At 40.4% G+C, this 13,137-nt stretch overlaps 1 protein-coding gene across 3 annotated transcripts in view; it reads right to left on the bottom strand.

The window, feature by feature from the left end:
* Positions 1 to 5,770, bottom strand: part of LOC106094038 (uncharacterized) — a 135,953-nt gene extending 130,183 nt beyond the window's left edge. Inside the window, exon 1 of one of the 3 annotated variants that reach the window (XM_059360875.1) lies at positions 5,683 to 5,770. The gene's annotated coding sequence lies outside the window, so the exon portion shown is untranslated. Of the gene's footprint in view, positions 1 to 4,896; positions 4,980 to 5,504 lie in introns of those variants that run through there. The other 2 variants (XM_059360874.1, XM_059360877.1) reach the window with 2 other exon arrangements.
* Positions 5,771 to 13,137: the final 7,367 nt, after the last annotated feature.

The raw sequence follows: 13,137 nt of genomic DNA, 5'->3' as shown, positions 1-13,137 counted from the left end.
TTTGCTTTTGCAAATGGAAAAGGGAAACCAGAGATTGCAACACACACCAACCACTATGGGAAGCGTTCCGTAATTGGGTTACAATTACTCATCAGTCATATAAGGTGTGAACGCTTCAAGGGTCGTACGTTGGTATGTTGTAGTTGTACCTACTTTAATTTGTACCTCTATGATACAAATAACCACATTAATCACGCTCGACAATCCTATCTATTAGCTGTACTTTTCCCAATGCATGTGTTTTTGTATAATGCCAAATTTCTGTCTGCACAAATTACACTACCTCCTTGGTACGTACAAGATTATGTGCGTCTGATGGTTGTATTGATGGTTTCGAACGCTAGACGAAAGCCACGGCTCTCGCTGTTGCTCCGTGTGCCCAGGTTCGAGTCCCGGCCGGGCTCTGCCGAATTTTTTCTTTTTCAAGTTTTTGCCTGTTAAGCCTAGTACTCACTTCATTCACAGCGAAAATGCCTATTAAATTATTGGGAAATCCGACGTACTCTTTTCTTTATCAGAACACAAACAAAAGTCAACAACAAAACACAACAAAAACAACAGCATTGAAGCAAAATTGATTCGGCCCATTTCGTGAGCATTTAATTACACTTGCAACTACTACTATTACTATTGGGTTGCCCAAAAAGTAATTGCGGATTTTTCATATAGTCGGCGTTGACAAATTTTTTCACAGCTTGTGACTCTGTAATTGCATTCTTTCTTCTGTCAGTTATCAGCTATTAATTTTAGCTTGCTTTAGAAAAAAAGTGTAAAAAAGTATATTTGATTAAAGTTTATGCTAAGTTTTATTAAAAATGCATTTACTTTCTTTTAAAAAATCCGCAAATACTTTTTGGGCAACCCAATAATATTTTGCTCATAGAACTCAGTACCACTTGTACGGAATGTTTCGCATTATCTTCGTTACCATTTTTTATAGTGCGTTTTCACAGATTTTCGTCAATCCCATGGCAGCCGGTTGTACGTACCGGATTGACCCGATGAAGTCCTTCATCGGCAAGGGCTGCCGCCTCAGTGTACAACACACTGCTACAACAACAACAACAGATTTTCGTATAAAAAATCGAAGTCGGTACTAGGCTTTAGGGCGAAGATCATTAAATATTACAATTTGTGTTTGTTTCTCTTTCAAGATCAGCTCAATGATCGGAGATTTGCTTTTGCAAGTGGAAAAGTAAAGCGACATTGCAACACACACTATTGCTTTAAGGGCCTTATTGCGAAAACACCTCTATGATTTTGTCATGACATTTATGAAAGGAAATCTCAAATATATGGGATTAATTAAACATCATAACACTTATGAAAATCAAACATTTAATTTATGAAAAGTTCTAATGATATTAATGAACAACTTTTATAACGTTTATAAAATTCTTTCGTAACATTTATGAAAATCAATATTGTTGTTTTTAATTAAAGCTCGACGTTTTTCTGGGGTTTCTCTTTTCTCTATTATTTATTTTTAATGCATCGATATATCGCATGCATGCATGCATTTTCAAGATATGATATATCTAAATGAGAAAAAAACACAAACAAAAACTTTATAGTTATGCGGACGTCTCAAACAGTCGTTGTCTGCGTTGTCTTTTTCATAACATTTACATATATTATTAACTATATTCATGAAATCATTAATCACGCTCAACAACCCTGTCTATTAGCTGTACTTTTCCCAATGCATGTGTTGGCAAATCTCCGATCATTGAGCTCGTCTCGAAAGAGAACCAAACAAAAAATATAAATACCGTTATTTGAATTCCATATGATATTTATTGGTCTATGAATTCGCTCAGAGGGTTAAGGGTCATCAAGTTTCGATGTTAGATGTACTCCACTTTACAACAACAAAAAAACTTAATTTGAGCCGGATACTCTCATGTGGATAGAGGGTGGTGTTGACCCCCAGAAACTTGGTCCCGAATGCGGGTATCAATTTATATTTCATGCTCTACTCCCAAATACATTTTATTTGACCCAAATATTACCATGGTCGGTAAATATTTATGTCCGAATTAGGGGTATTTGGGTGTGGGGTGGTCCCCCAGACACTAAGCTCAGAAAAACTATCAGCTTCATGCTCTACTTGGCACCAAAAAAGGAAATCAAATTTGTTTTCTAATGTCAAATGCCTTTCATTTGAGCCCCTTATTGCAATAATCAGCACATATGGCCGGTTTGGGGGTGCGCCCTAAAAACTATCAACAATCACTCTCTTTGAGACCCAAATTGTATTCATCGATATATCGCATGCATGCATGCATTTTCAAGATATGATATATCTAAATGAGAAAAAAACACAAACAAAAACTTTATAGTTATGCGGACGTCTCAAACAGTCGTTGTCTGCGTTGTCTGCGTTGTCTTTTTCATAACATTTACATATATTATTAACTATATTCATGAAATCATTAATCACGCTCAACAACCCTGTCTATTAGCTGTACTTTTCCCAATGCATGTGTTGGCAAATCTCCGATCATTGAGCTCGTCTCGAAAGAGAACCAAACAAAAAATATAAATACCGTTATTTGAATTCCATATGATATTTATTGGTCTATGAATTCGCTCAGAGGGTTAAGGGTCATCAAGTTTCGATGTTAGATGTACTCCACTTTACAACAACAAAAAAACTTAATTTGAGCCGGATACTCTCATGTGGATAGAGGGTGGTGTTGACCCCCAGAAACTTGGTCCCGAATGCGGGTATCAATTTATATTTCATGCTCTACTCCCAAATACATTTTATTTGACCCAAATATTACCATGGTCGGTAAATATTTATGTCCGAATTAGGGGTATTTGGGTGTGGGGTGGTCCCCCAGACACTAAGCTCAGAAAAACTATCAGCTTCATGCTCTACTTGGCACCAAAAAAGGAAATCAAATTTGTTTTCTAATGTCAAATGCCTTTCATTTGAGCCCCTTATTGCAATAATCAGCACATATGGCCGGTTTGGGGGTGCGCCCTAAAAACTATCAACAATCACTCTCTTTGAGACCCAAATTGTATTCTACTCTGAAATATATTTTATTTAAGTCTTATATTGCCATGGTCAGTAAATAAGTCCTGTTTGGGGGATGTTGTAGGGAAGGGCGGGACGCCTAGAAACTTGGTACCGAAAGTGGAAATTAATTTCGTGCTCTACTTATAAATACCTTTTATTTGAGCCCCATATTGCCATAGTCGGTAAATATATCCGATTTAGGGGTGTTTGGGGGTAGGGCGGCCTTCAACCACTTGACTCCATATTTGAATATCAGATTCGTTTTCCACTCTCAATTACTTTTCATTTGAGTCCCATATTTTCATGATTAGTCTATAAATATATTTGGTGGATTGTTGGGATGTGGTGGCCCCCCTAGGTACCCCATCCAAATTTTTGGTTTTAGGTTACTAAAAGGGAGCAAATTCGCTTAAATCGACCCACACATCTATAAGATCTGACGTTTCTGAAAATTAGGGTAATGGGGAGGGTCCGGAAGTTTCAATAAACAAAATAAAAAAAAACACTATATATAAATATTTAGAATTTAAATACATGAACATGCAATCGAACTGGTGAATTTTTCAAACATTAATAAAAATAAAAAATCTTAAACATAGAAAAAGTAAAAAAAAATCTAACGCACTATTCCCTACGTAAAAAAATAAATAATCATAAAAAGCATATTGTCAGGGAACCACGAAAGCAAAGATTTTAAAATATGACTAAATAAAATCTATGGCAATAGAATACAGCAACAGTGACTCTAGCTGCTCAAAGAACGGAAATACTCGCCTTGTCGCATCGAGCATCATAGGCAATCAGTATTGAAGCAAGAACCGGTTCCACCTCTCCACTCGATACCGCTGATTGTCCGCGACTGCAGTTGCGCTACTCCGTATAGAGCATTTCAGAAGACGCAAGCTAAGCCTTTCGTGATAACGAAGAGCACCACACAGATTGGAGCTTAAAGTTCCGGCCTACGTGATGCTCATAGATATCCCGTGGGGCAAGTTGAGTTTGTCTGGCTGGGCAGTTAAACAGGTGACATGTGTCGTGTGACCCCAGGTCGCAATCGGGACACAAAGCCCGGAAATTATTTTGTGGACAGCATGTAGTCATGTCTTTGCATGGGTGAGATCTTTATCTCCTGATGGAGGTTGTCCACGTGAGAACTGAGGAGACAGCCCCTCGCAGTTAGAAAAGCGGCATTCTGACAGTTTTGAATATTCCACTACGTGTCAAGTAGCTGACGAAACCGCACTAGCGCTACAGAACTTACCACATACCGGCCAAGTGTTTTGTACAAGGTCAACAAGTTTTCCTTGTCAGCATCTCAAGTGTTGCCGGCAAGTGACCTGAGGACCTTGTTACTACTTTTGACCATTTTCTTTCTCTCACACGTGCATCTTATGACATGGAAAATTTTGCATTTTTGAAAGTTGCACACAAAGTGTGATACGAATGAAGCTTACATTTGAAATTCGATTGTAGCTTTCTCTATATCTTCTGAAAAAAAACATAAAGAAATCAGCTATTTTTGTTGTCAGGCGGATGACAGCAAGCAAGCCCATATTAAATCTTTTTCTCCCCGGCACGGGATAGCTGTGAGCACCACACAGGCTGTCACGAGAAGCTTAGCTGCGAGGAATACTCCATACGGAGTAGCTGCAACGGCAGTCTCGGACAATCAGTCGCATCGAGCGGAGAGTCTCAGTGAGAAGCCGGGCGGCACCGGCTCTTGCACAAATACTGAGTGCCTATGATTCTCGATATGACAAGGCGGGTTATTGGCGTCTTTAAATAACCAATGGCCAACCTGTTTCCGCGGCGATCGGTCCTTTAGACGGGGACGATAGTGTGATAGCAGCTTATGGAGCACTTACCCTATAATCTTTCGATATATTGTGGCGCATTATTTGATAAACAAATCTGACATATTTAAAATATTTGGTCACATCAAATTTAAAAATTTCTTAAAATATTTTTTACCATTATAGACTTAACATTTTTTAAGGGGGTTGTAAATGAGGAGATGACGTCTGTAGGCAAATAATTATTGTCACTAGGCACGAAGGTATATAAATTCAAATTAAGAAGTCCTTCGTAGACCAAAATATAACCGGTGGAAAAACGTTATCATTTAAATATTCATAGGTCACAACGCACGCACACACATACTAGTCTTTCATATGCAAGAGTTGATGAACGAAAAGCAGACAGTAAACGGAAGAACGTATTCACAAACAAAAGCACATACGCACATGTAATTATAATAGCAAGGCACTCGTATAGTCCATGTTATGATGCAATATGGGTGAGGCGAGGTCGGTTATTCAAAAGCAACACAATTATGAGAACACAGATTTAAAAGAACCGACCCCACCTAATGTTAAACAACCCTTGATACACACAACCAAAAATCTATAAAAGTGCTTTCTCAATGTTCGCGTATGTAAATATCTGGTTATATTTGTTGAATGACTTTATTTACCAGACACGGCTTAATTGAAGAAATGACAATTAATTGTAATTTTTCGTCTTTATGTCTTTCGATGTTGTGTACATAAACATACACAATTCCACACCGATGTCAATTTCATAGATAGTAGTTAACAAAAATTAGTTTCAATGCCAAAGTCTATAAGGGAAAACATCTTAATTGCTCTCACGTTATATTTTTAAAAGTTTTCACATAATTTTATTCTTTTTTCCAACATTCATGTTGATTTTGCAAAACAAATACAAAGCTGACTAAAACATGAGTACTAGAGTACCTCAACTTCGTACCAGTATCAGTAGTTGGTACCCTTGTTTAATATCCATTTTAATTCTCGGCCATGAATCGGTAGTCGGTAGCAAGGTGGTTGCCTTAATCAACGGATATGCTCATGGTACAAGAACTTAAAGGTAAAGTCATGCGAACAGATAAGTACAATTTTTTTAATTTGACAAATTTCCTAATGTCAAACATTGATGTGTGTTGTTTGAATAAAAACAAAATTCTTGGAAAACCAAATGCTGAGCGCTGGTTGTATTTTTTATATTCAGGTTTATTTTTTGCAAATTATAAAAGTTTCGAGAAATTGAAAAAGGAAAAATGCATGGTCGTTGTTAGACCATGTGTCTTACCAGTAAAAAACGTATTTTCAGCTCAGTTTAGAACAGCAAATTTAGCCGTCGCAATTCAGGCTAAAATCTGTAAGATTTATTTAATTGAAATATTTAATTTCATTTAATTTAATTTCAAAATATTATTCAATTGCATACACTTGTTTTTTTTTTGGATTACAATCTAAACAGAAGTTCACAAAATATAATTGATGTGCGACCCAAGCAGTGATTTGGCAAACGTTTTAATTAAAGGTCGATACAATTCAATTAAAGGTCAATCCCATGGCAGCCGGTTGTACGTACCGGATTGACCCGATGGAATCCTCATCGGCAAGGGCTGCCGCCTCAGTGTACGTGTTCGTCTTTTTTCGTCATGGGAGAGGCACATCCCGGAGTGCCTTCTCCGCACGCTTCTGGTCCGTGACGGGATTGGAAAGAACCCCGGATCCTGGTTCTGTTCGGTTTGCCAAAACCGCCTCCATCATCGGTCGGTGTCGGTGAGGTGTAACCGGTGCATGGAGTGGGCACATTTCCGTTCTTGTCTGGCCTAACTTCACTACGGGAGTATAGACATACTGGCTATGTCGCAAGGTGCTGTGCGAACATAGCCAGCAGTGGTTCACAAGCGTCGCCGTCGGACTATGTGCAGACCCCCCCCCCCCCCCCCCCCACCCACCTCTCCCGTACGGCAATTTATGCAACGACAGCATCCTAGCCCTACCATTGCCAGGCCAGTGCCGGGAAGTGTATCGTTCTTGCAGTTAAACTGCAACGGACTTCGTGGCAAGATCGATGAGATCGTAGACTTTATGAGTCGGAAAAGCATATCGTTCGCAGCGATCCAGGAGACAAAGCTGACCAACACCTGCAGCTTGCACAGTTGTCACGGTTACAATGTGCTACGTAAGGATCGCTCAAGGAATGGAGGTGAGGGATTGGCCTTAGTTATACACCATTCCGTGCAGTATAGACCTATCTATCCCTACATGGAATGTATGGAGGTAGCAGTAAGGTCTGGTACTGCCGAGATAGATATATACAACGTGTATATACAGCCGGTTGGTAGCTGTGTCCCGATTAATGGCCAGGCTTACAACCCCGACAAAGTGGGTTGCTATCTGGCCATAATCGTCTGGTTCTGGGGATTTTAATGCGCATCACACGTCATGGAATTCTCCCCTAGGTAACGACCAGCTTTGGCAGAGCAGATTGAAGGCTCCACGTTTTGCACGGTGATTGAGAATGCCCCCACTAGCATTACGAGGAGGTGCAGCAGCTCGCCAGACATCTCAATTGCATCCCCTGATCTCCTGAGGGACGTCTCCTGGCAAGCTGTCATCTCTTTGGGGTCAGACCACCTCCCCATAATTCTCGCCATCGAGCGACCACCCGACTTCATAACCTCTGAGCGCCGTACGTTTATCAATTATAAGAAGGCCGATTGGACTGGCTTCAGAGAGTATACCAATCGGCGCTTCAATGAACTGCCACCCCCCTCTGATGTGCTTGTGGCCGAGAGGAAATTCCGAGACATCATCAACGCAGCAGCCGCTCGCTTTATGCCAGCCGGTCGAATACCCCAAGTGCGACCCAATTTCCCGGCGCAAGCAGGGGTACTTGCAGACGCTTGAGGAGTTACTTCTCCCGAGCCTCGTAGGAGAATTTCCATTCGCCGAGCATCAACATGGTTTTCGGAGACTGCACAGCACAACAACAGCTTAGCATGCCATCACCACACACACTTGCCGTGGCTTCAATCAACCCAGGTCAGTTGATCCAGTGCCACGGTCCTCATGGAACTGGACCTATCGAAGGCATTCGACACGGTCAGCCATGCCATATTATTGGAGGACATCGTCAACACGTCCCTCCAGCCAGGCCTGAAACGATGGGTCCCGAATTATCTGTGTGGTCGCCAGTAATTTGTGGAATTTAGGGATAAGAAGTCGGAACACCGTAGAGTGAAACAGGGAGTTCCCCATGGTGGGGTGATATCTCCGGCTCTGTTTAACCTCTACCTATCCTCCATTCCACCCCCTCCAGACGGCATAGAGATCGTATCATATGCGGACTATTGTACGATCATGGCATCAGGCCCCCCACCCATTGATCACATCTGCGATAGGTTGAACGTCTACCTCAACGAGCTTGCCTCATATTTCGCTGCAAGAAATCTAAAGATATCCGCCACCAAATCTTCACCAACATTGTTCACTACAAATACGCTGAGGTGAATACTGAGCTGACTGTGATGGTCGATGGAGAAATGATTCCGACCATCAAGTGTCCCAAAATACTTGGCGTCACATTTGACAGCTCCTACACTTTCTCCCCACATGCCACAGCAATCTGCAATAAAGTCAAAAGTAGAAACAAGGTCCTCAAGTCACTCGCTGGCAGCACTTGGGGTGCAGACAAAGAAACCTTGTTGACCACGTAGAAAGCAATTGGCCGGTCTGTGGTAAGTTATGCAGCGCCAGTGGTCTCGTCAACTTTGTGACACGCAGTGGAATAATATTCAGATCTGTCAGAATGCCGCCCTCCGAACTGCGACGGGCTGTCTCCTCAGTTCTCATGTGGACCACCTCCATCAGGAGACAAAGATCCTACCAGTGCGAAGACATAACTACATGCTGTCTAAGCAATACCTTTTGGGCTGTTATCGCAGAAATCATCCAAATCATCATCTTGTGGATAGATACCCACCGCCCAGAAGCCTTAAGGTAGATCTACACGATCTAGAGCGTGAGGTTCAGCGCTACAAGAGAGAACCTCTAGATCAAGCGGCATATCAAGCGGGTCCGAACAACATTCATGCAGACACGGTAATTGGCTACCGGGTGAATGTAGTCCTTGGAGAACGACCGCCACCCATTGCACCTGAAGAAATCGACCTCCCCCGGCAAACCAGAGTGGTTCTGGCCCAATTACGTTCCGGCAGATGCAGCCGCCTCAATTCCCACAGACCTAGGATTGATGCCGACGTGCAAGATGTATGTCCCGATTGTAACCAGGGACCGCACGATACATGTAACCTGTTTAACTGCCCGGCCAGACCCACTTGACTCAGACCCAGATCCCTGTGGACGCACCCCATATTAGTCGCGGAGTTCCTGGGTCTTGACACTCAACAGATTCAAGCAGACGAAAGATAGAACACAATAAACTGCTACAGCAACAACAACAACAAAGGTCAATATAAAAAAGTAACAATAAAAAAAGAAGTTAATGGTATGTCAAATTGTTACTTGACTATGTTCTGCCTATTAATTACAGAGTTGTATCATAGTTGACTAGAAGGTTATAGGGACATACACACGCCACAACAGTCGTTTTACGGCTTTATGTGGTTGTTTTCGTGGCAATAACAAATCATCTGTGTGGAAAATTTGAAATCTTCACCATCACAATTTTCACATACGTATTTTATTGTTTCCATAATTGATTTGGCTTCTCTTTCTTGGTGTAGTGTTTCGTTTATAGGCCGGAACTATATTCGGGTTTCGCGTTGAAACCCCATATAAAAAGAATAAACGAAAAAATTTATTGAAATGTGACGAATGAAATGACGAAACTATCATAACTTGTTTTTTCATCTAGGGTAAATTTACATTTTGGGACGTCCATTGAGAGCACAACCACAGTCGCTGTCCAACAAGTAATTTTCTAAAATAAACGCGATCGACAAACTTCTAGTTGTAACTGGGTGTTAGTTAATGTTGGTGATGTTGCTCACATGTATTTACTCTGGTTGAAAAAAAAAAATAAAGTGTTTGTGGATGCATAAATAAGAAATTATTTTTTTAATATAGGTAAATATACTCGAAAGAAAAAAAAATATATCTTTCACAACATGCAACTCAATCAATCTGTACGAAATAATAAGGTTTGTGAAAGAATGTGTTGTGCTTTTGGTCTTGCAATTACAACAACAATGAAGGCCACTGTAGCGCAGAGGTTAGCATGTCCGCCTATGACGCTGAACGCCTGGGTTCAAATCCTGGCGAGACCATCAGAAAAAATTTTCAGCGGTGGTTTTCCCCTCCTAATGCTGGCAACATTTGGGAGGTACTATGTCATGTAAAAGTTCTCTCCAAAGTGGTGTCGCACTGCGGCACGCCGTTCGGACTCGGCTATAAAAAGGAGGTCCCTTATCATTGAGCTTAAACTTGAATCGAACAGCACTCATTGATATGTGAGAAGTTTGCCCCTGTTTCTTATTGAAATGTTCATGGGCAAAATTTGCATTTGCATTACAACAACAATATTTGGATAAAAGTGGAACATGCTGACAATGGCTTTGGAAAGTTGTGCTCATTTAACTTATAACAGTGAAAATACTACAAAATCTAATTATTTTAACAAATAAATTCTGCATTTGTCTATTGTTTTGTGTTTGGTTGAAATTACAAAAACATACATGAATCTCAGTACGACCCATACACTCACATTTGTGTGTACACATGCTCATAAGCAGCTGATACATTTTTTGATGCCATATTATTTTTTATATGTAAGTGGCAATATTTTGGCCAAAGAAACCCAAAAAAATCAACCTTGTCGAAACACCGAAAGAACGATTTTCGGAATTTTTTCCGTAAAAAAGAACGTAGTACCAGCCTTAATGAGGGAATGTCGTACAGAATTAAATCAGCAAGTTTTTTTTTATGTTTCAAAATCTATTATCTAAAACAAGTAAAAGCGTGCTAAGTTCGGCCGGGCCGAATCTTATATACCCTCCACCATGGATCGCATTTGTCGAGTTCTTTTCCCGGCATCTCTTCTTAGGCAAAAAAGGATATAAGAAAAGAGTTGCTCTGCTATTAAAACGATATCAAGATATGGTCCGGTTCGGACCACAATCAAATTATATGTTGGAGACCTGTGTAAAATTTCAGCCAATTCGTATAAGAATTGCGCCCATTGGGACTCACGAAGTAAAATAGAGAGAACGATTTATATGGGATCTGTATCGGGCTATAGACCGATTCAGACCATAATAAACACGTTTGTTGATGGTCATGAGAGGATCCATCGTACAAAATTTCAGGCATATCGGATAATAATTGCGACCTCTAGGGGTCAAGAAGTCAAGATCCCAGATCGGTTTATATGGCAGCTATATCAGGTTATGAACCGATTTGAACCTTATTTGACACAGTTTTTGAAAGTAAAAATAAAATACGTCATGCAAAATTTCAGCCAAATCGGATAGGAATTGCGCCCTCCAGAAGCTCAAGAAATCAAATCCCCAGATCTGTTTATATGATAGCTATATCAGGTTATGAACCGATTTGAACCATACTTGGCACAGTTGTTGGATATCATAACGAAATACTTCGTGCAAAAATTCATTCAAATCGGATAAGAATTGTGCCCTCTAGAGGGTCAAGAAGTCAAGACCCAAGATCGGTTTATATGGTAGCTATATCAGGTTATGGACCGATTTGAACCAAACATGGCACAGTTGTTGGGTATCATAACAAAACACGACGTGCGAAATTTCATTCCAATCAGATAAGAATTGCGCCCTCTAGAGGGTCAAGAAATCAAGACCCAAGATCGGTTTATATGGTAGCTATATCAGGTTATGAACCGATTTGAACCATACTTGGCACTGTTGTTGAATATCATAACAAAACACTTCGTGCAAAATTTCATCCCAATCGGATAAGAATTGCGCACGCTAGAGGCTCAAGAAGTCAAGACCCAAGATCGATTTATATGGCAGCTATATCAGGTTATGGACCGATTTGAACCATACTTGGCACGGTTGTTGGATATCATAGCAAAACACGCCGTGTAAAATTTCATTCCAATCGGATAAGAATTGCGCACGCTAGAGGCTCAAGAAGTCAAGAGCCAAGATCGGTTTATATGGCAGCTATATCAAAACATGGACCGATATGGCCCATTTACAATACCAACTCACTTACACTAATAAGAAGTATTTGTGCAAAATTTCAAGCGGCTAGCTTTACTCCTTCGAAAGTTAGCGTGCTTTCGACAGACAAACGGACGGACGGACGGACAGACGGACGGACATGGCTAGATCGACATAAAATTTCACGACGATCAAGAATATATATACTTTATGGGGTCTCAGACGAATATTTCGAGTAGTTACAAACAGAATGACGAAATTAGTATACCCCCCATCTTATGGTGGAGGGTATAAAAAGTAATCACGAAAAAATGTCGCGAAAAACGGACATAGTACCATATAAATAAGGGAACATTACCACCAGGAACCGAGAAGGGGCAAATTCTCACACATCAATGAGTGCTTTCCGATTCAAGTTTAAACTCAATGATAAGGAACCTTTTTTATAGCCGAGTCCGAACGGCGTCCAGCAGTGCGACGCCTCTTTGGGGAAAATTTTTTAAATGACCATGCATAGCATTGTACCTCCCAAATGTTGCCAACATTAAGAGGGGATAAACACTGCTTTGTTCGATGTTCTCGCCGGATTCGAACGCGTTTAGAATCATAGGCTACAATGGCACGAATTCGATATCCGCATTCAGGGCGAAGTGTCCCCACCCTAAAAAGATATTAGAGAGTTAAAGAAGGCGCAGCGGAGCGGGCCCAATTCGGCTTGTGTTCAATAAAATAAGATAATGTTTACAAATGCGACGTTTATATTCTACAATATCCTCCATTTGTTGCGTTTTGAATTTATCCATTCTATTTGTTCACTTCCTAATTATTTTGTTTTACTTAAGAATTATACATAAATAAATTATATATTATGGATAAATAGTTACACTCTGGTATTTTTTGTCTAGCCTCGCCACTTTGTGTCTGTATGTGATAGAAGCTAGACATACACTCAACCAAATTTGTTATTCAAAACAGCAAAAATGTTTGCAGTTTTTGTCTGCTGAAAATGGGAAAGCAGACATTATTGCTGTTTCACCAAACATAATCTGCCGTATTAGCAAACATTTCGGTCAGCTAAATTATCAAACAAAATATGCGGTTTTAAGTACAAAAATCTGCTGAAAAAATA

Source organism: Stomoxys calcitrans, chromosome 1 (assembly GCF_963082655.1).
Source record: "Stomoxys calcitrans chromosome 1, idStoCalc2.1, whole genome shotgun sequence".
Lineage (NCBI taxonomy): Eukaryota > Metazoa > Arthropoda > Insecta > Diptera > Muscidae > Stomoxys > Stomoxys calcitrans.
This window is presented reverse-complemented; position numbering and strand designations above follow the sequence as displayed.